The sequence below is a fragment of the Rhinolophus ferrumequinum genome, chromosome 2 (assembly GCF_004115265.2).
Source record: "Rhinolophus ferrumequinum isolate MPI-CBG mRhiFer1 chromosome 2, mRhiFer1_v1.p, whole genome shotgun sequence".
Taxonomy (NCBI): domain Eukaryota; kingdom Metazoa; phylum Chordata; class Mammalia; order Chiroptera; family Rhinolophidae; genus Rhinolophus; species Rhinolophus ferrumequinum.
The window spans coordinates 53,179,717-53,205,314 of NC_046285.1; the positions used below are offsets into that span (position 1 = coordinate 53,179,717).

The 25,598-nt window shown below is 42.5% G+C and overlaps 1 pseudogene; it reads left to right on the forward strand.

Annotated features, from left to right (window-relative positions):
• Nucleotides 1–4,694: 4,694 nt before the first annotated feature.
• Nucleotides 4,695–6,047, forward strand: LOC117038756 (tubulin alpha-1A chain-like; annotated as a pseudogene).
• The last annotated feature ends 19,551 nt before the right edge of the window (nucleotides 6,048–25,598 follow it).

Here is a 25,598-nt window from a genome sequence, read left to right on the forward strand (position 1 = left end):
TCCAGGGTATTTTGCAGAATTCCTGGCCTCTACTCACTGGCCGAAAGTAACTTCGCACAATTATGACAACCAAAAATATTTCCAGTGTGGGAACTGTTACCTATATCAAGAAAGAGAGTGAGATTAGCCACTGGTGTGAGGGAAAGAAAATAGTAGAACTTCTTTAATATATTTTTATTTGATTATAAAAATATAGAATTGAAGTTTTATTAATATTAATTATGCTTTCATCCAAGATATGTCAGTGAGATATCCATAACTTAGACAAATAGACAGAAAATTCCTCATTTGTTCTATCCTTCTAGGTTTATTATAAGGTGATGCAATTCATATATGCCCACTTAGGTAGATTTAATAATTATTTTAAATAGCAGACAGTGAATAACCATACAAACCCCACAGATTATCTCATGGCAAAGCACTTAATAATGAGACATTTATTTTTCTTACAAAAAGACAAATTATTTCAAATTTTTCTGTGATAGGTAGTATGTTAATAGTATACCACCTAGTAGATATTTTTAAAATACACACACACAATCCATCTTTTCAAAGAAAAGGTGATATTTAACAATAAAGTGAAAAGTGACTACTTTTAAAAAGAAACGTGTGCTATAGCATTTCTGGTAAATAGTTAGAGCGCTTGAAAATTCCTCCTGAAATAAAACATATAGATTTTCTGGAAAAAATATAACAGGCATACTTTTAGATTTAGAGCTTAGCTGACCTGAAAGTAAGAAAAATCACCAGGAGCCAAAACTGACGAGAGAGTTGGTGCTGAAGTTGTGGCTATTCTGAGAGCATTTGTCAATCTCTGAAACAAACTTGAGTTGCAATGGCCCTGCAGGGGACAGAAGAGTAGACAGTCAGCCTGAGGAAACTGGGAAATTGGAACTGGAGATCCCCCACAAAAAGTGGGAAGCTTCAAGGGCTATAGTCTCAGTAAAAGGCTAACTTAGAAATAATCTGACCACTGCAAAAAGAAAGACGAAAATGAATTTATCTGCATGAGGGATTAAATTTACATTATCTATGTTGACTGGAAAACCCAAGCAGAAGAATTAACTTTAAAATGGTCTGGAGTTACAGCATCCCAGAATCACTTGGAATAAGCAAATGTATATCCTTCTGTAAAGATGCACTTATAACTCAGACCTCACTGGTTCCCGTGGAAAAAACCTAGTTGAACACAAGCTCACAATTCCAAATTTTAAAACACATAAGAAAAACAGCCACTATAAACAAGAGTCAGCATAAGTAACAAACAGCATAATGAACTCCCAGGGACCTCATATATATAAATTATGTGACACAGAATAAAACCTGAGTATGTTTTAAGGAAATTAAAGAAAATGCTTTAGGAAATAAAACAAAAGATAAAAAACATGAACAAGAAAAAAAAAGGGTATAGGTGTTTGTATAAAACAACCAAATAGAATTCTGAACATGAGAAAATATAACTATTGTAGTTAAAAACTAAATGTATGAGGAAAAAAACTAGATGTTCATTAAACATGAAATTAGGCACAGCTGAAGAAAAAAATTTGTGAATTGGAAGATGGATCTAAAAAATATGCAGGATACATACTTTTGGAGTCAATAGAAAAACAAAGTGCTAAAAGAAAACAATTGTCAACAAAAAATTGTAAACCTAACTAAAATATTATTCAATAAAAAGAATAAAATGTTTTTCAAGTTAAAACAGAAATTTTATCATAAACAGATAGTTACTAAAGAAACTTCTAAAAAGGAAGTACTTCCGAGGAAGAAAACAATCTTGCCTGAAACTGAGCTTCAAGAAAGAATAACTTTCCATTTAGAACAAGGATTCCTTTATTAGTTCCTAATTATTAACAATTTATATATAAATATGTTACTTGAACCATTTAAATCGAGTGGTAGGATTTGAAAAACAAATGTTAGAAGTTAAAGATATATTTTTGCCATTTATACATAGTAAAATTTTAGACCTTTTCAAAAAGGGGGAAAAAAGAAAAGAAGACAAAAAAAAATAGCACATGGAAATTATTTTAAAACAAATGTTTGTTTGGAAATACAAACATACAGATTGAGAAGAGAGAAATAAAACTGTCTTTGTTTGCAGATAATATGACTGTCTATATAGAAAATCCAAGAAAATCCAAGAAAAGCAACCAAAGGCGGGGAACACAGACCAAAAACAACTCCTGCAACTAAAAAGCAATTATAGCAAGGTTGCAGGATGCAAAGGTTAATATACAAAAGTCAATAGCTTTCCTATATTCCAGCAGTAAACAATTGGGATTTGAAATTAAGAACATAATAACATTCATATTAGCACCTAAAAAATTGAAATACTTAGGTATGAATCTAATAAAATATGTAATATATATATATATATATATATATATATATATGAAGAAAACTATAAAACCTTGAAAGAAGAAATTAAAGTAAAACTAAATAAATGAAAATATTTCATGTTCATGGATAGGAACACTCAATATTGTTAAGATATCAGTTCTTCCCAGCCTCATCTATAGATTCAATGCAATCCCAATTAAAATCCCAGGAAGTTACTTTGTGACTATTAATAAATTGATACTAGAGTTTATTAGAAGAGGCAAAAGACCCAGAATAGCCTGCACAATATTGAAGGAGAACAAACTCAGAGGACTGACGTTGTCCAACTTCGAGATTTACTATAAAGTGACAGTAATCAAAACAGTGTGGTATTGATGAAAGAACAGACAAAATGAAACATAACAGAAACCCAGAAATAACCCCCCCTAAATAAAGTCAAATGATCTTTGACAAAGGAGCAAAGACAACACAATGGAGAAAAGATAATCTTTTCAACAAATGGTACTGGAACCACTGGATATCCACATGCAAAATAATGAACATAGATCTAGACTTTATATCCTTCATAAAAATTAACTCAAAATGGATCACAGGTCTAAATGTAAAAGGCAAAAACAATAAAACTCAAAAAATTACATAGTGTAAAGTCTAGATGACCTTGTGTTTGGTGATGACACCAAAAGTATGATCCATGGAACAAATAATTGATAAACTGGACTTCATTTAAATTAAAAACTTTTGCTCTACAAAAGACACGGTCAAAAGAAAAGCTATAGATGAAAAAAATATTTGCAGAAGATATATCTGATAAAGAGCTGTTAAAATCTACACAGAATTCTGAAAACTGCAAGCAAGCTGATTAAAAAATGGGCAAAAGAGCTGAACAGACACCTCACCAAAGAAGATATACAGACAGCAAAATAGGCAAATGAAAAGATACTCAACACTATATGTCACTCGGGAAATGCTAATTAAAACAACAGTGAGACATTACTACACATCTAGTAGAATGGTGAAAATCGAAAACATTGACATAAAATACTGGTGAGGAGATGGAGGAACAGAAATTCTCATACATTGCTAGTGGGTGTGCAAAATGGCACAGCCACTTTAGAAGACAGTTTGACAGTTTCTTATAAAGCTAAACATAACCTTACCACGCAATCCAGCAATCGCACTCCTTCTCATTTAGCCAAATAAGTTAAAAATTTATGTTCACACAAAAACCTGCACACTAGTGTTTATAGCAACTTTATCATAATTGTCAAAACTTGGAAGCAACCAAGATGTCCTTCAATGGGTATAAACAAACTGCCATATACTTAAATTGTTGTAAACAGTGTAATGCTATTAGCTGTCAAGCTATGAAAAGACATGATGGAATCTTCAATGTGTATTGCTAAGAGAAAAAAGCCAGTCTGAAAAGGCTGTATATTGTATAATTCCAATTATATGACATTCTGGGAAAGACAAAATTATGAAGACAGTAAAAAGATAAAGGGTTACTTGGGGTTTGGGGGAAAGAGGAAGGAATGAACAGGTGGAACACAGATTTTCAGGGCAGTGAAACTATCTGTACGATACTTTAATGATGGATACATGAAGTATGCATTTTTCAAAACCCATAGTACAGACAACACAAAGAGTGAACACTAAACTAATGACTTTAGCTAATAATAATGTATCAATATTGGTTCATCAATTACAACAAACATAGCAGCCTAATGTAAGACATTACTAGGGGGAACTGAGTACAAGGTGATAGAGGTTGGGAAGGGGATATATGGGAGCTCTCTGTTCTTTCTGCCCAAGTTTTCTGTAAACGTAAAACTGCTCTGAAGGGGTGGCCGAATGGCTCAGTTGGTTAGAGCATGAGCTCTGAACAACAGGGCTGCTGGTTTGATTCCCACATGGTCCAGTGAGCTGTGCCCTCCACAACTAGCTTGAAGACAATGAGCTGACGCTGAGCTTCCGCAGGGGTGGCCAAATGGCTCAGGTGGTTAGAGCGTGAGCTTTCAACAAGGTTGCCAGTTCAATTTCCGCATGGGATGGTGGGCTGTGCCCCCTGCAACTAAAGATTGAAAACAGCGACTGGACTTGGAGCTGAGCTGCGCCCTCCACAACTAGACTGAAGGACAACTGCTTGGAGCCGATGGGCCCTGGAGAAACACACTGTCCCTCAATATTTCCCAATAAAATTTAAACAACAACAACAACAAAAACCTCTTAAAAAAGCTATTAGAAGTTCTCTTACATCAACTGCCTAATAGTTAACCGACTAAGAGTCACGCTGTAAGAAGCAACAACCTCTTCCTCTCAGCCATCCGCCCGGCAGCTGCAAAGCAGCAACCATGCATGAGGGCATCTCCATCCATGTTGGCCAGGCTGGTGTCCAAACCAGCAATGCCTGCTGGGAGCTCTACTGCCTGGAACATGGCATCCAGCCCGATGGGCAGATGCCAAGTGACAAGACCATTGGGGGAGGACATGACTCCTTCAACATCTTCTTCAGTGAGACAGGCACTGGCAAGCACGTGCCCAGGGCAGTGTTTATAGACCTGGAATCCACGGTCATTGATAAAGTTCACACTGGCACCTACTGCCATTTATTCCCCCCGAAGTAGCTCATCACAGGCAAGGAAGATGCTGCCAATACCTGCGCCCGGGGGCACTACACCGTTGGCAAGGAGATCACTGACCTTGTCTTGGACCGAATTCGGAAACTGGCCCACCAGCGCACAGGTCTTTAGGGCTTCCTGGTTTTCCACAGCTTTGGTGGGGGAACCGGGTCTGGGATCACCTCCCTGATGACAGAACATCTCTCTGTCGATTATAGCAAGAAATCCCAGCTAGAGTTCTCCATTTACCCAGACCCCCAGGTTTCCACAGCTGTAGTTGAGCCCTACAACTCTGTCCTCACCACCACACTACCCCGGAGCACTCTGATTGTGCCTTCATGGTTGACAGCAAGGCCATCTGTGACATCTGTCGTAGAAATCTCGATACTGAGCACCCAACCTATACTAACCTGAATAGGTTGCTAGGTCCAATTGTGTCCTCCATCACTGCTCCCCTCAGATTTGATGGAGCCTTGAATGTTGACCTGACCGAATTCCAGACCCACCTGGTGCCCTATCCCTGCATCTACTTCCCTCTGGCCACATAGCCCCTGTCATCTCTGCTGACAAAGCCTACCCTGAGCAGCTTTCTGTAGCAGAGATCTCCAATGTACGCTCTGAGCCAGCCAACCAGATGGTGACTGGGACACTGGCCATGGGAAATACACGGCTTGCTGTCTGTTATACTGAGGTGGCATGGTTCCCAAAGATGTCAATGCTGCCCTTGCCACCATCAAGGCCAAGGGCAGCATCCAGTTCATGGACTGGTGCCCCACTGGCTTCAAAGTTGGCATTAATTACCAACCTCCCACTCTGGTACCTGGTGGAGACCTGGACAAAGTACAGTGAGCTGTGTGCACACTGAGCTACGCCACCGCTGGTGCTAAGGCCTGGACACGCCTAGACCACACGTCTGACCTGTCCGATGTCAGGCGTGCCTTTGTTCACTGGTACATAGGTGAGGGCATGGAGGAAGGAGAGTTTTCTGAGGCCCATGAGGACATGGCTGCCCTGGAGAAGGATTATGAGGAGGTTGGTGTGGATTCTGTTGAAGGAGAAAGTGAGGAAGAAGGAGAGGAATACTAAAGTTAGTGTGTCACAAAGGTGCTGCTTTTACAGGGAAACTTATTCTGTTTTAAACATTGAAAAGCTGTGGTCTCCAGTTAACTTGTATGTAGCAGTGTATACTCTCATATACAATTACTGGCCTTTGCTTTAAAACACGACGCTTTGTTACAGACCCAACCTGTCCATTTCTCTGATGGGTTTGAATAAAGTAGTTCCTGTCTTAAATGAAAGTAAATAAATAAAATTAAAAAGCTATTAGAATTAGTGAGTTCAGCAAGTCTACAAGATACAAGAGCAACATACAAAAATCAATTCTATTGCTATGTGAAAGCAATGGACAATCTGAAAATTCAGTCACTGTAGCCATAATTCAATCCCCCTGCAGCCACATGTGACTAGTGGTCACTCCACAGGACAGCACAGATACAGAAATTCCCATCACTCAGAAAATTCTATTGGCCAGCACTGCCCTGGCACAAAACAAGGGCTTGGTGGCCTCACCTGAAAAATAGAGGTAGTTTCCATTTCACAGGTTGTTGTTACTATTAAATAAAATGAAACGTAGTAAGTGATCTATAAATGGTGGTATTGTTATGACGAATAAACAAGAAGTCGGCAGTGTTGGGTTTTGGGAAGAGCCCTGGCCTGGCAATCCTCTAACCAGGGTTCCCACTAACTTGTGGGAACTTGGTAAGTTATTTCCCCTACCTTGGGCCTCAGTGCCCTTGTTTGAAAAATGCAAGAGTTGGACCAGGTGCTTAATTCTAGTTCTAACATATGAAGAGTCTATTAATCAATGGGTCTCTCAATGATAAATGATTAAAGAAATGTTCTCACTCTATCTCTACCGCAGAAGGGCCAAATCATGCTAAAATGTAGAAAGAAAATGAACCCGAGGAAATAATTTTTTTCTCATTTTTATGAAAGGTCCTAGAATTCTTGGTGAAATTTCATAATTACAAATAAAAATGATTCACTCTTTCAACATATTGAGAAAGGAAAAAAGAAAGGGCAGGCGGTGGGTGGCGGAGAGGGGCTGGAGAGGGACACTTGACCTCAATATATCTTCTGCACAATGTGGGAGGGAAGGGCTTCCTGCCATCCTTTGTCATCAAGCAGGCCAAGCCTGGCTAATGGGAACTGTCACCTGGGCTTTTCCAGGTCAGAAACGAAGAACAGCAATTAACTCCTCTCAGAGGCCTGTGGCCCTGAGCAGGCCCTGCCAGGCCAGGTAGCTAAATCATTAAAGACACAGTTCTTTTCAGTGATAAATTGTGCAGGCGCATGAAACCCGCTGCTGGCCATTAATCTGGGCTAATCAGGTTGAAAGCTGGGTTGTTTTATTTAGTAATTAACGGGTTATGTGAAAAACATGATCCATGGCTCGGGGCGTGTCTATAGAGTAGTGTCCGGGAGGAGAGAATGGAGAACGGCAGGGGATTCTCTGGAGAGCCACAGCCTTGTGCAATTACAGCCACTGGCAACCTCTGAAAAATGACCCTGGGCTTGTATTGACACCCAGGAAAGAAACACTCCTGCCAACAGCACAGGCGGATTCTGGAAGGCCAATAATTGCTCTCTCCCTCCTGCCCCTCACAACAGCCTGCTCAGCCAAACCCAAAGTTTCAGAGATGTGCATTGATTTTGCAGGCACACACTGCTCCCCGTGGCTGTGGATAGCCTGTGTTTGAAAGTGGGCTGGATGGAGGGTGGTGCTGTATGCAGAAATGGGGGTCCCAAAAGGAAGGGGCAGAGGGTGAGGGTGGGAGAGACAAATGGTTCTGGCCAAACACACTGGCATGTGGTGCTCAGAGCCAGCCAAGAAGGAAGGGCCTCTTGGCACTTTGTTGAATGGATCTGCAGCTCAGGTCTGGCCTGGAGCTGTGAGCCTAGAGAGGGGCACAGCATCATCCAGGAACAGGTGTGTTGAGAGCAAAGAACAGAAGGTCTGGTTCAGGCCCCCAGTGTGGCCCAGGTGGACATCAGCACCCACTGAGTACCCAATTCCCCTGCCCTTTCTTTCTTCCTTTCTCAACTTCTCTGCTGCTGCTTTACTTACTTGATTCTCTTCTCCGCTCTTGCTCCATATCAAGTTACCAGAAGCCAAATCCTGCCTATTTCACCTTCTAAATTGTTCTCACATCTTGCTTTCCTTCTCCGTGGTCAGCTCTCCCCATCAGGGCGCCATCATCTCTGCAGCAGAATTTGTTGCAATAGTTCCTGTACAGGTCTGCCCACGTCATTCTTACCTCCTCCGATTTAGTCTCTCCCGTGGAGCCAGGGTGATTTTTGCATAAGTCAACCTAAAATACTTGGGTTGCTCCTAAACAAGTTAAAGATAAAATCAAAATCCTTAACCAGGTTGCTGAGGTCTGGAATGATATCAGGGCCCTGATGGCCTGTCCAGCCTTCTCTCCAGCCACCTCCTCGCCCCCAACCCTCTGAGACCCAGCCACACGACAGTTCACGCTCTTCTTCAAATGGACCCTGTTCACAAATCGACAAATCTGTTTCTTCTTCTTGGAAGGCCCCCAAACCGCCACCACATTAGCACCCGCTCAAATTTTGAGTCGCAGCTGAAATGTCCCCTCCTCTAGAAAAAGCTGCCCGGCTCCTCCAGCTGGATTAGAAGCCTCCCTGTGGGGGGCCACGGTCCTGTGCTTCCAGAGCATCTACCACTGGTGGTCATTATCGGTTTGTGTCTCTCTGTCTCCTTCCAAGCTCTGTAGAGGTAAGGACCACATCCACAGTGTCATTCACTGTTTCATTTCCAGTTCCTAAAATGGTTCCTGGCACATACCGTGTTTACCCGAAAATCAGACCTAACCGGAACATAAGCCCTAGCCATGATTTTTCAGGATGACGTCCCCTGAACATAAGCCCTAATGCATCTTTTGGAGCAAAAATTAGTATAAGATCCGGTCTTATTTTCAGGGAAACACGGTAGTAGGCGCTCAATAAAACTTGTTGAATGAACGACTGAGTTAAAAAAGCATCTGGTCCAACTCTTGCATTTTTCAAACAAGGGCACTGAGGCCCAAGGTAGGGGAAATAAGTTATCAGGTTCCCACAAGTTAGTGGGAACCCTGGTTAGAGGATTGCCAGGCCAGGGCTCTTCCCAAAACCCAACACTGTCGACTTCTTGTTTATTCATCATAACAATACCACCATTTATAGATCACTTACTACGTTTCATTTTATTTAATAGTAACAACAACCTGTGAAATGGAAACTACCTCTATTTTTCAGGTGAGGCCACCAAGCCCTTGTTTTGCGCCAGGGCAGTGCTGGCCAATAGAATTTTCTGAGTGATGGGAATTTCTGTATCTGTGCTGTCCTGTGGAGTGACCACTAGTCACATGTGGCTGCAGGGGGATTGAATTATGGCTACAGTGACTGAATTTTCAGATTGTCCATTGCTTTCACATAGCAATAGAATTGATTTTTGTATGTTGCTCTTGTGTCTTGTAGACTTGCTGAACTCACTAATTCTAATAGCTTTTTAATTTTATTTATTTACTTTCATTTAAGACAGGAACTACTTTATTCAAACCCATCAGAGAAATGGACAGGTTGGGTCTGTAACAAAGCGTCGTGTTTTAAAGCAAAGGCCAGTAATTGTATATGAAAGTGTACACTGCTACATACAAATTAACTGAATCCGAAGTCCTCTTAAAGGGCATGGAGACTCAACCCTCACTATGAAAGTAAGGAAACTGTCCCCAGAAAAAGCCAATAACATATTGAGTCATATAGCAAACTAGTGGCCGACCAGGAAGGTAATATGTGTCTCCTGACCAAGCCCAGGGGTGTTCCCAGCAAACTACAGTACATTTCAATTCACATTTGCCACAGCTTTCTCTTCGGAAGATTTATTATTGAATTCCTTGTGGAAGGTCCTTGGCCTTTTGATCAATATAAGCAATTTCTCCAGATGACCCACCTATTGGTATAAGTGGGACTCTGACATTCCTCATCACATCAGTGACCAGAAACAATTTAAGGAACATTCTTAAAAGTGTGCATTAAAATTTTAGGAGTTCCTGGAAGCGGTTCAGTTGACAGGTAGAGTGTTTTGTAGCCAGAAAAACCTGTGTTTAAATTCTGGTTCTGTCATTTATTAGCTATGTAATTTGGGGCAATTTACTGGACCTCTCTGTGCCCTACTTTTTTCACCTATAAAATGGGGATAATAACAATACTGACCTAAGAAATTATTGCTAATAAAAGTGAGATACTAATAATAATGAAAGATAATGTTTATTAAGTGCTAGATACTATGCTAAGTGCTGTCTATGTCTTATCTCAGTCCCTGAACAACCTACTATTCTTATATCCATTTCATAGGTGAAAAAAAGTGCAACACAGAAAGGTTGAGGGAATCGCCCCAGGTCACACAGTGAGTGGAAAAGCCAGGATTGGCTCATTTCTAACCACTGTACTCTATTTTCTATGTAGCCCAGTGCCTGACACCTGTGCTCCATCCATGTCACCTGGTATGAGTAGAGGCACCACGAGAAGCAACAGTAGAAATTGCATTTTGTCAAGGGCTTAGTTCATAGTAGGTGCTCAATAAATGGTAGATCGCAGGACTATTATTAGCCTGAAAGGCTTGTGCCTGGGAATTTGTCTTCTACTTTTTCTACCTTTCTTTAGAAGGGATCTAGGAATCCTCGTGAGGAAATCCGATCAGCAGGAATGGTTCTTGCGGAGCCATGGAAGGCATTCTGGCCCCAGAGGAGCCCGTTCTAAGCAGGCCAGGAGTTCTGGCACTTGCTAGCTCCCGGTCAGTTAGATGTCAAGTCAAAATGTACCAGGCTCCAAATGGTTTCATCTCCTTCCTAGCCTGAGGCAAGTCACGTGCACACAAACCAGAGAGAGCACCAGGTTAAAATACCCAAGGGGCAGCTGGTCGCCCCTAGAAGATTGCAGAAGCCCCACGGGGCCTCTATTGCCCCTGGATCTGGGCCCTGGATGTCAGCTGGAGGACACACCTTTGATGACCCCCCTGCCCTTCCCAAGTCAGCCATGGCCTAGAAGGGACATTTCCACCATCTCCTTCCTCCACGGGAAGACTATCATTCCTCTCAGATACACATGTTTTGTTGACCTTACTGCCTGGCTGAGCAAGAGAGGGTACCAGCCAACTAGGTACAATTTCACAGGGACACCCACGGCACCAGCCCTTGGAAAAGGAGTGAGGCACTGAACCCCAGGGATGGAAGGGTGCTTGCCTAGCGATCTCCTGGAAAAGTAGATGTCACAGTATTAAGGTTGAGACCCTGGCCTCTGGATGCATCCTCCCCAAATATGAGTCCAGGCTCTGCCACATAACAGCTCTGTGACCTTGGGCATGTTTCTTAACTTCCCTGTGCCTCCATTTTCTCATCTATTCTAATGAAAATAATAAGGGTACTACTTAATAGAGTTCTTTGAGTAAGCACTACGTAAGAGAACCCATGCAAAGTACAGTGGTACCTCGGTTTTCAAACGTAATCCGTTCCAGAAGACTGTTCAAGTTCTGAAACGTTCGAAAACCGAGGCAGTTTCCCCATAGAAAGTAATACAAAATGCATTAATCCGTTCCAGACCTTTAAAATCAACCCGTAAAACTGCAAATTTAGCATGAATTTTACTATCTAATGATACCACAGATCCATAAAATGTACGGCATTCATAAACCGAAAAGTTCGTCAATGGAGACGTTCGAAAACCGAGGTACCACTGTATTTACAATGATGATCTTGAACATAGCAATTGTTCAGTGAGTGTCAATTACTTATTCTTGTTACTATAACCTGCTCACCCAATGCAGGAATCCTCACTATGAATAATTGTGCGGTTATTATCCACTTGACCACTCGAGTGACAGGAAACTCATTACCTTCCAAGGCTGCCCTACTGTTGCCAGATGACCCTGATTATTGGGTGGTCCTTACTTCTCTATGCAGCAAGTAAAAAGTGCATGTGGGAGGCCTATATATACTGGAATGAAAGCTATCTAAGATATAGTCAATGAAAAAGATCAAGCTGCAGAACAATGCATGTATAAAAAAATAGGATTTTCCCTGCTCAGCCCAGAGATAGCTCAGTGACTGATACCCTCTCTCTGGGTAATTGGTTTCCAGAAGGAACCAGAGCCATTGCCCTGTCAGTGGTGGTGTTCGGCAGCAGGGAAGGTTGGCAAGTAATGGAGGAGGGTTTAAATGGGGAAGTTCCTGCTGATTATATCACCCAGCTGTCTGCTAATACAGTCCCAGATAAGTTCAGTCTCAGAGCTTGACCAAAGGAAACACATTAGCCTTAAGAAGCGGTTTAGATCATTTTTTTAAAAATGAAACACAGAATACAGAATCGATGGGAATTCTCTTATACATGAATTTAAAAATTCCTTAAACTTTCAAGACTTGGCCAAGCATCTCTTCTACAAAACATAAATGCTAGGCAATTAGGGCGATCCCAACTCATCTTCTCTTTCAGGACACTCCAAGAGTCTCCCTGAGTGCCTCGTGGTATCCTCGGACCATGGCCCAGACCCACCCACAGCACCTGCTGGATACCTAGCCACCGGGGGAATCAGATTTCCTCTCTGCAACCACTCCTGGGGAGGCTTGGAAGAGTATTATGTAACTATCTCATTAGCATAGGGAGAATGCTCACCTTGTATGCTAGCATTGCTTCTGCCAGAGAAGTTTCTGTGGGTCAATGGAAATCTGCAGACCTGGGCCATGTGACTATGCAAAGCTCCAGCATATTCAGTATTTTATTCAACATTACAATAAACCCATGTAATAGGTATATTTGATTCCCGTTTTACAGATAAGGACACTGAGGCAAGAATAGGCAAGGACAGGGAAGGAAAGTCGCACGACTCCCTGGTACAGAGGCAAGCTTACACTCTGGTCTCCCAACTGCTCATTGAATGTTCTTTCTGGTCCCACTGGCCCTTTAGTAGCTTCCTCATTTCCTTCTGTCTTGTTCCTGAGCCAGTTCTGCTGTCCCCTTCAAATGTCTACCGTATTTCAATACCATGGAGAAGAGAAGTCTTATTTTAGGAGGAAGGTAAAAGAAAAGCATGACAGAACAGAAAAAAGATCCGAAGCCTAGGGGAGCAGCAGCAGCAAATACAAACATGAGACTTGTTCATCCTGTGAAAGCCCAGATTATCCAAGCTGATTCTGGGCCTCTGATTGAGAGTGAAGATGGCTCTGAACTGTTCACTCTGCTCACGGCTTAACAGAGGCCGGCTAATGAGGCTGCATCGTGCTGATCGAAAGGGAGGATAAAGGGCTGGCCAGGATTGCCCTGGGCCCACAGTGCTTACATAAGGCCACACAGGAGCTTTAGAGCTTTGAGCTGCACTTTAAAGAAGGGCAGGGATGTAGCCAGATGAAGGAGGCAAAGTCATGGACCAGCATCCCCATAGCAGCCTCACCCAGCAGCATCATTTAAAAGAAATACAGAAAGAGAGAGAAAGAGAGAGAGAGAAGAGAAGAGGAGAGAAGAGAAGAGAAGAGAAGAGAAGAGAAGAGAAGAGAAGAGAAGAGGAGGGAAGAGAAGAGGAGGGAAGAGAAGAGAAGAGGAGGGAGAAAGGAGAAAGGAAAAGGGAGGAGACGGGAGAAGGGAGAAAAGAGAACACCAGCCCGTGGATAGTTCCTGTGCTTACACTTTACTACTTATGGCCACCTGGCCAATACTGAGACACATAGCAGCCCTATCTAATATATAGAAACACATACAGAGAGTCAGCCAAAATTAATAAATAAATATGAAAGAACAGAAGAAAACTCCAGAAAAATAATTAAACAAAATGGAGGCAAGAAACCTACCAGATACTGAGTTCAAAACAATGGTTATAAGGATGCTCGAGGAATTTTATGAGAACATCAACAAAGAGATAGCAAGCATAAAAAAGGACATAGAAACCTAAAAAAATAACCTGTCAGAAGTGAAGAATACAATAAATGAAATAAAGAATGCCCTAAAAGGAAACACCAGCAGACTAGATGAAGTAGGGGATCAAATCAGCAATTTGAAAGACAAGGTAGCAGAAAACACGCAATTGGAAAAGAAAAAAAAGAATACAAAAAAAAAATGAGGGTAGTTTAAGAGACCTCTTGGACAACTATCAAATGGAACAACATTTGCATCATAGGGGTACTGGAAGAAAAGAGGAAGCAAGGGATTGAGAATCTATTTGAAGAAATAATGACTGAAAACTTTCCTAATCTGGCCAAGCAAATAGACATGCAAGTCCAGGAAAGCACAGAGAGTCCCAAACAAGATGAACCCAAACAGGCCCAGACCAAGACACATTATAATTAAAATGGCAAATGTTAAAGACAAAGAGAGAATCCTAAAAGCAGCAAGAGAAAGGCAACTAGTAACTTATAAGGGAGTTCTCATAAGATTGTCAGCTGATTTCTCAACAGAAACTTTGCAGGCCAGAAGGAATTGGCATAAAATATTCAACGTGATGAAAAGTGAGGACTTACAATCGGTACTCTACTCAGCAAAGCTACCACTTAAAATTGAAGGACAGATAATATGCTTTCCAGACAAGAAAAAGCTAAAGGAGTTCATCACGACCAGTATTACGAGAAATGTTAGAGGGACAAATTTAAGATGAAAAAGAAATCAAAAATACGAATACTAAAATGGCAATAATGACATATCTATCAACAATTGCTTTCAATGTAAGTGGATTAAATGCTCCAATCAGAAACATAGGGTGGCTGAATGAATAAGAAAACAAAACCCTTACATATGCTGCCTACAAGAGACACACTTCAGATTGAAAGACACACACAGAGACTGAAAGTAAAGGGATGGAAAAAGTTATTTCATGAAAATGGGAACAAGCAAACAAAAAGCTGGGGTAGCAATACTTACCGTGTTTTCCTGAAAATAAGACCTAGCCAGACAATCAGCTCTAATGCGTCTTTTGGAGCAAAAATTAATATGACCTGGTATTATATTATATTATATTTTATTATATTGTATTATTATATATATATATATATAGTATTATTATATATTGTACTATAGTCTTATATTATATTAAAATAAGACCTGGTCTTATATTAATTTTCGCTCCAAAGGACGCATTGGAGCTGATTGTCTGGCTGGGTCTTATTTTTTGGGGAAAGACGGTAAACCAGAGAACATAGACTTTAAAACAAAGACTGTAACAAGAGACAAAGAACCAGTAATCCCACTTTTTGGTATTTATCCAAAGAAACTCAAAACGCTACTTTGAGTGGATGTGTGCCTCCATATACTCATTGCAGCATTGTTTACAATGGCCAAGATGTGGAGGCAGCCTGGGTGTCCGTCGATAGAAGAATTAATAAAGAGGAGACAGTACACATATACAGTGGAATATTGCTCGGCCAGGGGAGGAAATGGGTTCTTGGCATCTGCAGCGGCATGGACGGACCTGGAGGGTATTGTGCTGAGGGGAGTATGTCAGACAGAGAAAGGCAGATGCAATGTGATTTCGCTTATATGTGGAATCTGAAGAACAAAATAAACAAAACAGAAACAGACTCATAGATCTAGAGAACATTTTGATGGTTGCCAGATGAGAGGGTGGTGGGTGAAAAGGGGGAAGGGATTAAGAAGTACAAATTGGTTGTTACAAAATAGTCATGGGGATGTAAATTAAAGCCTAGGGAATATAGTCAACAATATGGTAATAACTATGTGTAGTGCCAGGTGGGTACTAGCCTAGTCAGAGGGATCACTTCTTAAATTACATAAATGTCTAACCATATAGCTGTACACCTGAAATTAATATAAAATAATATTGAATGTCAAGTGTAACTTAAAAAGTAAAAAAGGGGGAAAGCTGAAGGGCAATAAGTGGCCCAGATTTCCAGGTATAAAACAGGTAAGTCATGGGGATGTAATGTACAGCATGGGGAACATAGTCAATAATATTATGACAGCGTGGTACAGTGTCAGATGGTTGCTGAACTAATCACGGTGATCACTTCTTCAGATATGTAAATGTTGAATAACTATTGTATACACCTGAAACGAATATAATATTGTATGCTAACTATATTTTTAATAAAAATCTTCAAAAAAAAAACAAACAAGAAAATTTCCATTTTTTTTTTGATAGCCTAGGGCATTTACTTATAGCCCCCAAATTCTGCTTTACTTAGTTACCTGGTTAATATAACAATTTAGGTAACAGTTCCTACATCTTTCTTTAATTCAGCCAAAACTTTGCCTGGAGCACCCTCATAGATTTCTCCAGTTCCCATTTAGGCGCCAGTGCCAGGTTTCTCCCTGTTTGCCAGATTCAAGCAGCTGAGGAATACTTAAGAAGATGCATATATAAGCAGACACACACAACCATACATATTTGTTCAACAACATGTGCTCTGTGTCCTCACACAGGCTCTGTGCTGGGTGCCAGGGTGCTGTCTCCTGGGGGATACAGACAAGACAGCAAACAGTGACGTCAGGACTGGTTTGTGGACACGCCCTGTGCCTTGATCCTTTGGGCCTTTGGGATCACGTCTGAACACAGGAGATGCAGGCTGAGAATAGAACACTCATGCCTGATGCACAGGACTGGGGGCAGGTCACAGAGACCAGGAGAGTGTCCCCTCCCACTGACTCTTCTGGCTCCTCACTCACGGGTCTGATCACGTGCAGCTCCCTGGGGACCCATTGTCTGCACAGATGAGCTGGGGTTCATTTGGGAAACCCATCCCTGGGAATGGAAAGGGAGATTTCAAGCGTGGAGTTGGACTTTTGTGTTAATACAAAACTGTGTTTTGTTTAGGGGTTTTGTCTTTTTTTTGAACACCACACAGAGAACCCTAAGAATGTCCCCAAGCTGAGACAGACAGACTCATCGTTTCTTTTGATTCCATCAATTGGGAGGAAAAAAATAAGAAAGAGAAAAGAAAGGCAGGAAAGGAAAAAGAAGCCCACTAGAGTCCCTCCGGTGTCCTTCCCAGCAGCCACATGGTTTTGCACAATTAAATCTCAATAGTTCCTTCCACGGCTTTGTGGGGGCTCTGACTGCCCCATAAGGACAGTCACTCTGGTGTTCAGAGAGACTCCCTTTCCACATGCCTGCAGGCCACCCCTCCCCGCTGCTATTTCTGGTGCACCTAGCCAGACTGACTCCTCTCAAAAAAGTGGGGGTGTGTTCCCAGAGACAGGGGAACCCACGCCAGGTATGGAGCAGCCCAGGCACCAGCTAGGAAAAACTGCCCATCCATATAGAACATAGAAGAAGCTGGCCACTGGTGTCACTTGCTTTTACGTGGCTGCAAAGGGAGTTCATCTGAAGTGTTAGATTGGTTTACAGCAGGTGCAAGGAAATGGTTTGTTTGGTTTCTCTTTTCTATTAAGGATCCATCAGGGATCATGAGTATTCAAAATCATCTAGTATTTTCTGTTTAAAAAATACCCTAAACTTTCAATGTATCTGATAATAAAATTAAGAGCGTGGAACTTAAGAAAAGATGTCTATTTTGAATCTGAAACTGTAGTATCTAATAGGTCTCAGCCCTAGTTAGGAAAGAAAGGAAATTCTGATAGGAGAGCCAGGGGCTCTCTGGGATGAGAAGTCCCCCCGCGTCTCCCCTCCACTTCCATCTGTCTTGCCCCCAGCCCAGAGCATGCTACCTTTCCTTTGCTCCTGCTGGCCCTTGCATGAATCAGTGGTTCCCTCCCTCAGGCTCTCTCAAATACCACTGCCTCCACAGAGCTCTGGGCTCTGGCCCTGACACCTCTGATAGCATCTTCTGCATCCCCACAGCTCTTGTCTGTCTCTGCTGGTACCATTTTTTCTACCAGCACTGCTTGCTCCTTGAAGGCAGGAATGGGGTCCGAGATACCACTGATGTGCCCCTACTACCACTGGCTTGATGCATAGTAGGTATCCAGCGTGTGTGAGCAGAATTGCACATGACGGAATGTGAGGCTTAGTCCCTAGGCAGGCTAAACCCACTGGTTGCCACCGCTGGATCCACCAGGATATCAGCTGTGCTGACTGGAAGATTCTTCTGCCATGTTATTCAACAAACATGTATTAATCACATGAAGCTCCCCTGTGCAAAAGAATGCATTTGGTCTTAATGGGAAGGGGAGGGGACATGGGACAAGGTCACAGATTTTGAATTCTTACTTTAACTGGGCTGTGTCACTTTAGCTCTTTGATACTATTTCCTTACCTGTAAATGGGAATAATAATACTAACATCCACCCTCCGTTTTTCCCTGTTTGTGAAGAAGAGTAAACATCTGTGAAGAGCACTTTGTAAAAGTACAGGTATAAATGACTGCAAAGCACAGTACTCCGTGCTGGGAAGTGTTACTCCTTAAGCAATTACTGTCACTAGTTAAAAACTGATTTGAGAATTATCAGAATAAAAAACTGTTTAAAAAAAAAAAATCTTGCTGACATAGTCTTCCTGGTGCTACAAGTGGGGCAGGAGGACCTTAGGGGAAGGCAGCGGTGTAAGTCTGAGTGTGAAATGGCAACCAGCTTTGTTGGAGCTAAGAGGACACACAAGGTAGTTTGGACACGAAGGTTGGGGCTGTATTTGTAGGAGCCTCACATGTGTTTTAGCGGAGACTAAAGATTTTCGAGCAAAGAAGTGAGGTGTTGTGAGCTCTGTTTGAGTGTGGTCATTGTGGCAGGATAAGGAAGGCAGACACTGGAGACGACCTGTGAGCAGGTGACATAGTAGCCAGGCAGAATGTGGACTGGGCTGAGGCAGCAGCGAGGAGAGGGCAGGTTTAGACCCACCCTGTGAAGGGGCCAACTGCAGGTGACTGGGGAGGGGAGGCGAGAGGGAGAGGGAGCAGCCCCAGGACACCAAGGCTGGGTCACCAGGATTCTCAAGGCACCCCCATTCATACATGCAGCTGCATGTGGCTTGTTCACCTCCCACGCTGGACAGTACATTCCTCGAAATGTCGTATACCCAGCATCTGGCCCATGGAAGGTGCTAACAAATACATGTGCGGAATAAATGAGTGACTCAGATTTATACAGTACCTTCAGAAGAACCCCTTAGTGAAACCTAAGGCTCCTTGTGTGTGAGACAGCTTCATTTTGGACAACATGGTAACCTGGGTCTTCCCCTATCCTAGGATCGATGTGGCTTTGGGAAGTTTCCAGCTGCCTCACTCCAGGCTTTGCCTTGGCTCTTCCCATCTGATTCAAATCCTGTGGGAGCACAAAAGCAGCCTGGATCCCAACCTGCTCAGCATTGATAGCCATCACAGCCAGATTTGGGGAGCATCTACTCTGCGCTAGACACGGGGGCTATGATATACATCATCTCCTTTAATTCCACTTCATCTTTGTGGTAATCCTTTAAAAGGATTAGAATCACATTTATCAGGGGTAAAAACTGGGGCTCAAAAAAGTTCAGTAACTTGCCCAAGGCCACACAACAAGACGCAACGGATCCAAATCACTATGGTGTAAACAACTTGAGGGTGGAATTGCATTTTGTTCACTACTATAACCCCCACACTTGGCCCACACTGTGCAATTTTGAGTATTTGTTGAATGAATGAATGAATGAAGAATGAATGAATGAAATAAGATTTTCTGACTCCAAAGCTCAAATACAATCTGAGCCTTCATTGCCTCATCTGGAAATAATATAAACCTCCTGGCTGTGAGGTTTAAATGGGTCCTGGCAATATGTTTGGTAAACGTAAGGGTATGTGAGCCACCTTCCATCCAGAATTCCCCAAATCCCAGACTAGACAATTCTAACAGATATCCTTTTGAAGAGGTTTGGCCTTCAGAGCTCAGCTCATTAGGGCTCATTTGTGGGTCCAATCTGATACTTAAAACTGGCACCGTCACCTGCCACCAGGCAAACAGCAAACCTTCCATGAGAAGCTGAACAAACTCTCTTTATTTCCATGGCATCTGAAACCTGCTCACTAATCCCCGCCCCCACCCCCATCCTGACCACACCTCCCATTCTACACTCCCCACCCCAGCCCCACACTCTGCAGCCCTTTGTCAAGGAACTCAGAGGAAGTGAAAGGTTAACTGAAAGGGGGACGTCTTTGTTGCCAGAATAAGTTAGTGGTGGGGTTGTGGTCTAAGCCACCACTGCTTAAGTTTCAGTGGCTGCAGCCACACAGAGCAGGCCTTGTTCTTTCATGAAAGTTCTAGTCTCAGTTTTGTTCCAGGGATGTGGAAACTTCAGCAGGTCCTTTGTGGCCAAAGAATCCCCTGAACAATAGGGCCACCCTCCTCCAAAGTGTTTGCTTCACCCTGGAAGGAGCAATGAGGCCCACAAACTACAGGGCTGTCCAGAACTTGTGGACATGGAAATTTCCATAAGGGCCTTGGAGAAAGGAAGGGTTTGGGACCCCACTGTGCTAGGTTCCTTTTAGGCTAAGCCACAACCTTGAGGGAAGGCTGATTCCAGGCCTCGCTTGGTGGCACCAGCCACATCCACTTGGGGACAAGAGGGGAGATCTAGTCCCAGCTGACTGTCTCACTCAGAAGCTGAGGAAGGTGAGGGTGGAGACATGGTGAAACTTTATGGAGCCAGGTGCTGTGGGAAGCACGTTAATGTTAATTAATATTTATTAAGCACCTACTATGTCCCAGGCATTGTGTTAAGATATATATATATATATATATATATATATATATATATATATATATATATATAATTTTATTCTATGTTCTTAACAGTCTTATAAAGAAGGTAGAATTATTATCATCTGCATTTTACATATGACTGCTGAGATTCAGAGGTTAAGTGTCCCATCCTCTGTAACTGGTGAGTTAAGTTTAAATGTGGGATTTGAATCCTTGTCTGTGTAACAGAGAAGGCTATATTATTTTTTCTTTATATATTGAACATGTATAAAGTGTACATTCGATAAGCTTCAGCATATTCAAATGTATCACCAAAATCAAGATAGTGAGCACATGCATCAGTCCAAAATTTCGCTTGTGCCCTTTGTAGTAACTTCGCCCTGTCCCCAATCAACAACAGGTCTGCTACCACTATATATTAGTTTGTAATTTCTAGAATGCATGATTCCTAGAATCATACAGTATGTACTCTTTAAAAGAAAAAATCTGTTTTTTATTCACTCAGCATAATCCTTTTGAGATTTACCCATGTTATTGCATATATCACTATTCTGTTCCTTTTGCTTGCTGAGTAATATTCCATTGTATAGATATACCAGTGTTTGTTTATCCACTTCTCCGTTGGTGGACAATTGAGTTATGTCCAGTTTCTAGCTGTTAGAAATAAAGTCGCTATGAACATCTGTGTACAAATCTTTGTATAGACACATGCTTTCATTTCTTTTGGGTAGACACCAAGGAATGGAAAAGCTAGATCCCATGGTAGGCTGTACATTTAACTTTTTAAGAAACTACAAACTGTTTTCCAGAGTGGTTGTACCATTTTGCATTTTCACTAACAGTGTATAAAGATTCCAGTTGCTCAAGATCCTTGTCAACATGTGGTAGGGTCAGTCTTTAATTTTAGCCATTCTAATAGGTGTGTAGTGATACCTTGTCTTTTCCTGTGCTTATTTGCTGCACTATATCTTTTTTGGTGAAATGTCTATTTAAATCTATTGCCCATATTTTTAATTGGGTTGTTTGAATTCTTATGACTGAAAACAAATGCTGTACTTGCCTCCTTTCCTGATCATATCAAAATTACAACTAAACTACAGAACAATCATCATTGATAATCACCTGAATTCTAGTTGAACAAAAGTCCTATAACTAAGGATATACAGAAGAAGCCACATCAACACTGGTAGGAGGGGTAGAGATGTTGACCAGGCTGGTCCCAAATTCACATGTGGTGGTTACAAACTGGGAGGGATATCAGCTGCAGATGTCCCCCGAGGAGTGAGGGGTCCCGGCCCCTCACGAGGCTCCACAGCTCAGGTTTCCAGTGCCAGAGAGGTCTCCACAATTTCTGGTTATGAAAACCAGCAGAGATTGTAACCAAGTGAGACAAAGAGTGGCTGGACTCCTAGGTGTTCTTTCTAAAGGGCTTATGCATGGACTTACTTGCTGACAGACTCTTTCACTCTGAGCTCCATTGCTGGGCACCAGGTACATATAGGGAGGTACTGAATTGTCTGGCTTCTGAGCAAGGGCAGAAGGGTGAGCATTCTCCCAGACAGAAGTGCTGGTAGGACCCATTGTTCCTTTGTTGAGCCCTCCCCTCACCCAGAGTGCAGATGCAGGAAGCCACCATATTTGAGTCACCATCAACCGGCTAACACCATTTGCCTGGTGATTCCCTGAGACCCTGCCCCACCCAATTTGCAGGCCCACCAAAGCCACTTCCAGTGATTTTCCCATACAAATGGCCTGTCGTGGCTCATGATGAGGACTTTCCTAAAACCTCTCAAAGGTTCACAAACCCCAAGCAAGCAACATTTGGCCTTGGTGTGCCCGATACTACTTGCTGAGCAGTCCCAAGCCTGGCACTAGAGACAGATGGCCTTGGTTCACAATGTGGCCTCCCCCTAAACCCGGCACTCCCAAAACCAGGCACCTCCAAGACCACCTGCAGATCACTTTGTAGCTCTTATCAAGTGGCCCAGGGCAGGTCACAGGAAGTGGCTGACCTGGGTCTGCAACAAAGCCCCTCCCAAAAAGCACCAGAACCCACACACCTGGCAGCCAGCTTTAGACCACACCAGAGCACCACCCAAGCACCTCCACAAAAGACACACCCAAAGGGCAGACAGGGCAGGAACCAGAGCTCTGCTAAAGCAAATTGTGCTCCGAAGGGTCAATCCCTGCTCCTCCACTGTAGTCATGGCCAGTCCTCACAATCAGCCTGAGGGTCAGTCCCTCCCATTAACATGCAAACAGCCACAAAGACTCAACTACAACAGAAGGGTGCATTAGGGACATACTTGGAGCACCCAGCTCAGGTGATCAGGGAGACTGCACCACTGGGCCCCCCAGGACACCTACTACAGAAGGCCACTCTACTAAGTCCAGGAGACATAGCAGCTCTACCTAATAAATAGAAACTAACACAGGAGGCAGCCAAAATGGGGAGACAAAGAAATATGTCCCAGATAAAAGAACAGAACAAAGCTCCTGAAAAAGAACTAAATAAAATGGAAACAAGTATTCTGCCAGATGCAGAGTTCAAACAACTGGTTATAAGGATGCTCAATGATCTCAGTGAGAAATTCAACAAAGAGATAGGAAAAATAAAAATGGAGACAGAAAACATAAAAAAGAACCAGTCAGATATGAAGAATACAATAAGTAAAATAAAGAATACATCAGAGGGAATCAAAAGTAGATTAGATGAAATAGAGAATCGAATCAGTGATTTGGAAGATAAGGTAGCAGAAAACACCCAATCAAAACAGCAACAAGAATAAAAGAATCCAAAAGAGTGAGGATAGTTTAAGGGGCCTCCGGGACAACGTCAAGTGTGCCCAAATTTGCATCCTAGGGGTGCCAGAAGGAGAAGAGAGAACAAGGAATTGAAAACCTATTTGAAGAAATAATGATGGAAAACTTCTCTAACCTGGTGAAGGAAATAGACATATGAGTCCAGGAAATGCAGAGAGTCCCAAATAAGGCCCACACCAAGACACATCATAATTAAAATGTCAAAGGTTAAAGACAAAGAGAGAATCTTAAAAGCAGCAAGAAAAAAGCAGGTAATTACCTACAAGGGAGCTCCCATAAGACTCTCAGCTGCTTTCTCAATAGAAACTGTGCAGGCCAGAAGGGATTGGCACAAAATATTCAAAGTGATGAAAAGCAAGGACATACAACAAAGACTGCTCCACACACCAAGGCTATTATTTAAAATTGAAGGAGAGATAAAGAGCTTCCCAAGCAAGAAAAAGCTAAAGGAGCTCATCATTACCAAACCAGTATTACAAGAAATGTTAAAGGAACTTCAAGAAGGAGGAGGAGGAGGCAGAGGAGGAAGAGGAAAGATAAAAAATATGAATAATAAAATGGCAATTAATTACATATCTATCAACAATTACTTTCAATGTGAATGGATTAAATTTATATATAATATTTGTAATTATTTTTTAAAAAGCAATAAATGCTGTTTTTAAAAACCCTACATCTCTTTTTATAAGATCTTGTAGAATTTTGCTTCTCCATCTTGATGAACACTGGCAGCATTGTGCTCTGGAAAGAGCACTGAGCAGGAAGGGCATCAAGAGACCTGAACTCCTGTTCCATTTCCACCATGTACGAGATGTGATAAAAAAAATATGATGAATGTTTAAAACCAACTTATTGCAGTAAAAGACATATTACCATTAATCCCCCTCAAAATACTCCCCCTCGCTTCAAACACACTTATCCCATCACTCTTGCCTCTTTCTGAAGCAGTTCTAGGAGTCCTCTTTCATGAGTGTCTTTAGTTGCACTGTCGTGGCTGCCTTGATGTCCTGAATCATTTTGACTTTGGGGAAGAGCCAGAAGTCACACGGTGCCAGATCCACTGAATAAGGTGGGTGAGGACACACCGTAATGTTTTTATTTGACAGAAACTGCTGTGTACCAGAAGCGATGTGTGACATGGAGCATTGTCATGATGGAGGATGATTTATGGCACAGTTTAAAACACACCTTCTCTCAACCATAGCTCACACGCGACTGACTGCACCAAACAAGCTGAAATTTGTCACACACTGTTACTAAGGTTCGATGTGCTGCTTCCCGTATTGAAGATCCCTGCCTTTCCATTGCATGGCACTCGGCAGCAGCATTCACCGTAGTTTTTGATCACAACAGAAAGGCTCCATGTCACACACTGCTTCTGGTATGGCAATTTCTACCAATTAAAAACATTACGGTGTTTTCTCATCCACCTTATTCACTGAATCTGGCGACTTCTGGCTCTTCCCCAAAGTCAAAATGACCATGAAAGGTAAATGTTTAGAATCGATTTAGGACATCGATTTGACTTGACCTCTCTGAACTTTAGTTTTCTCATCTGAAAATGGGCACAATAAAACCTACTTCAGAGGGTGATTGTGAGAAATATTCGAGGATGCCCCGTGCTGGCAAGTCATGGGTGCTCAGTGAAAGGCATTCAAATCGCCTACAACCAGGCTTCCGAAGCTTGAGTCTATCTCAACCTTGCAAGGTGCAGCTGAGAAAGACCTTGTCTCGAGAGCGAGGCCAAGGCCAGAAGCAGAATGCAGCCAGGAGCAGCCACTGCTTAGCTCCTGGCCCATCTGCTGCCCTTGCTCACCCCCAGGGCTTCCTTCCTGATGGCTTTCTCTGGGAACCATTCAGGTGAAGAACACACCAGCTCCCCACCCCAAACCCAACCCCAAACCCACACTGAGGGAGAGTACGCCCAGGCACAGACAAACAGTGAACCCCCACGTGGGTCCCATCAGCTTCAGCCTACTGCCAGTCGGCCTGAGACCTTGTCATTTCACACCTGGACTGTGGTAAAAGACCCATAAATGGTCACCCAGCCTCCAGTTTCAGTCTAACCCCCAGCTCCTCATCTCTGAATCCACTCTCTTCTCCATTCTATAGTCAAAGTGATCTTTTGAGAAA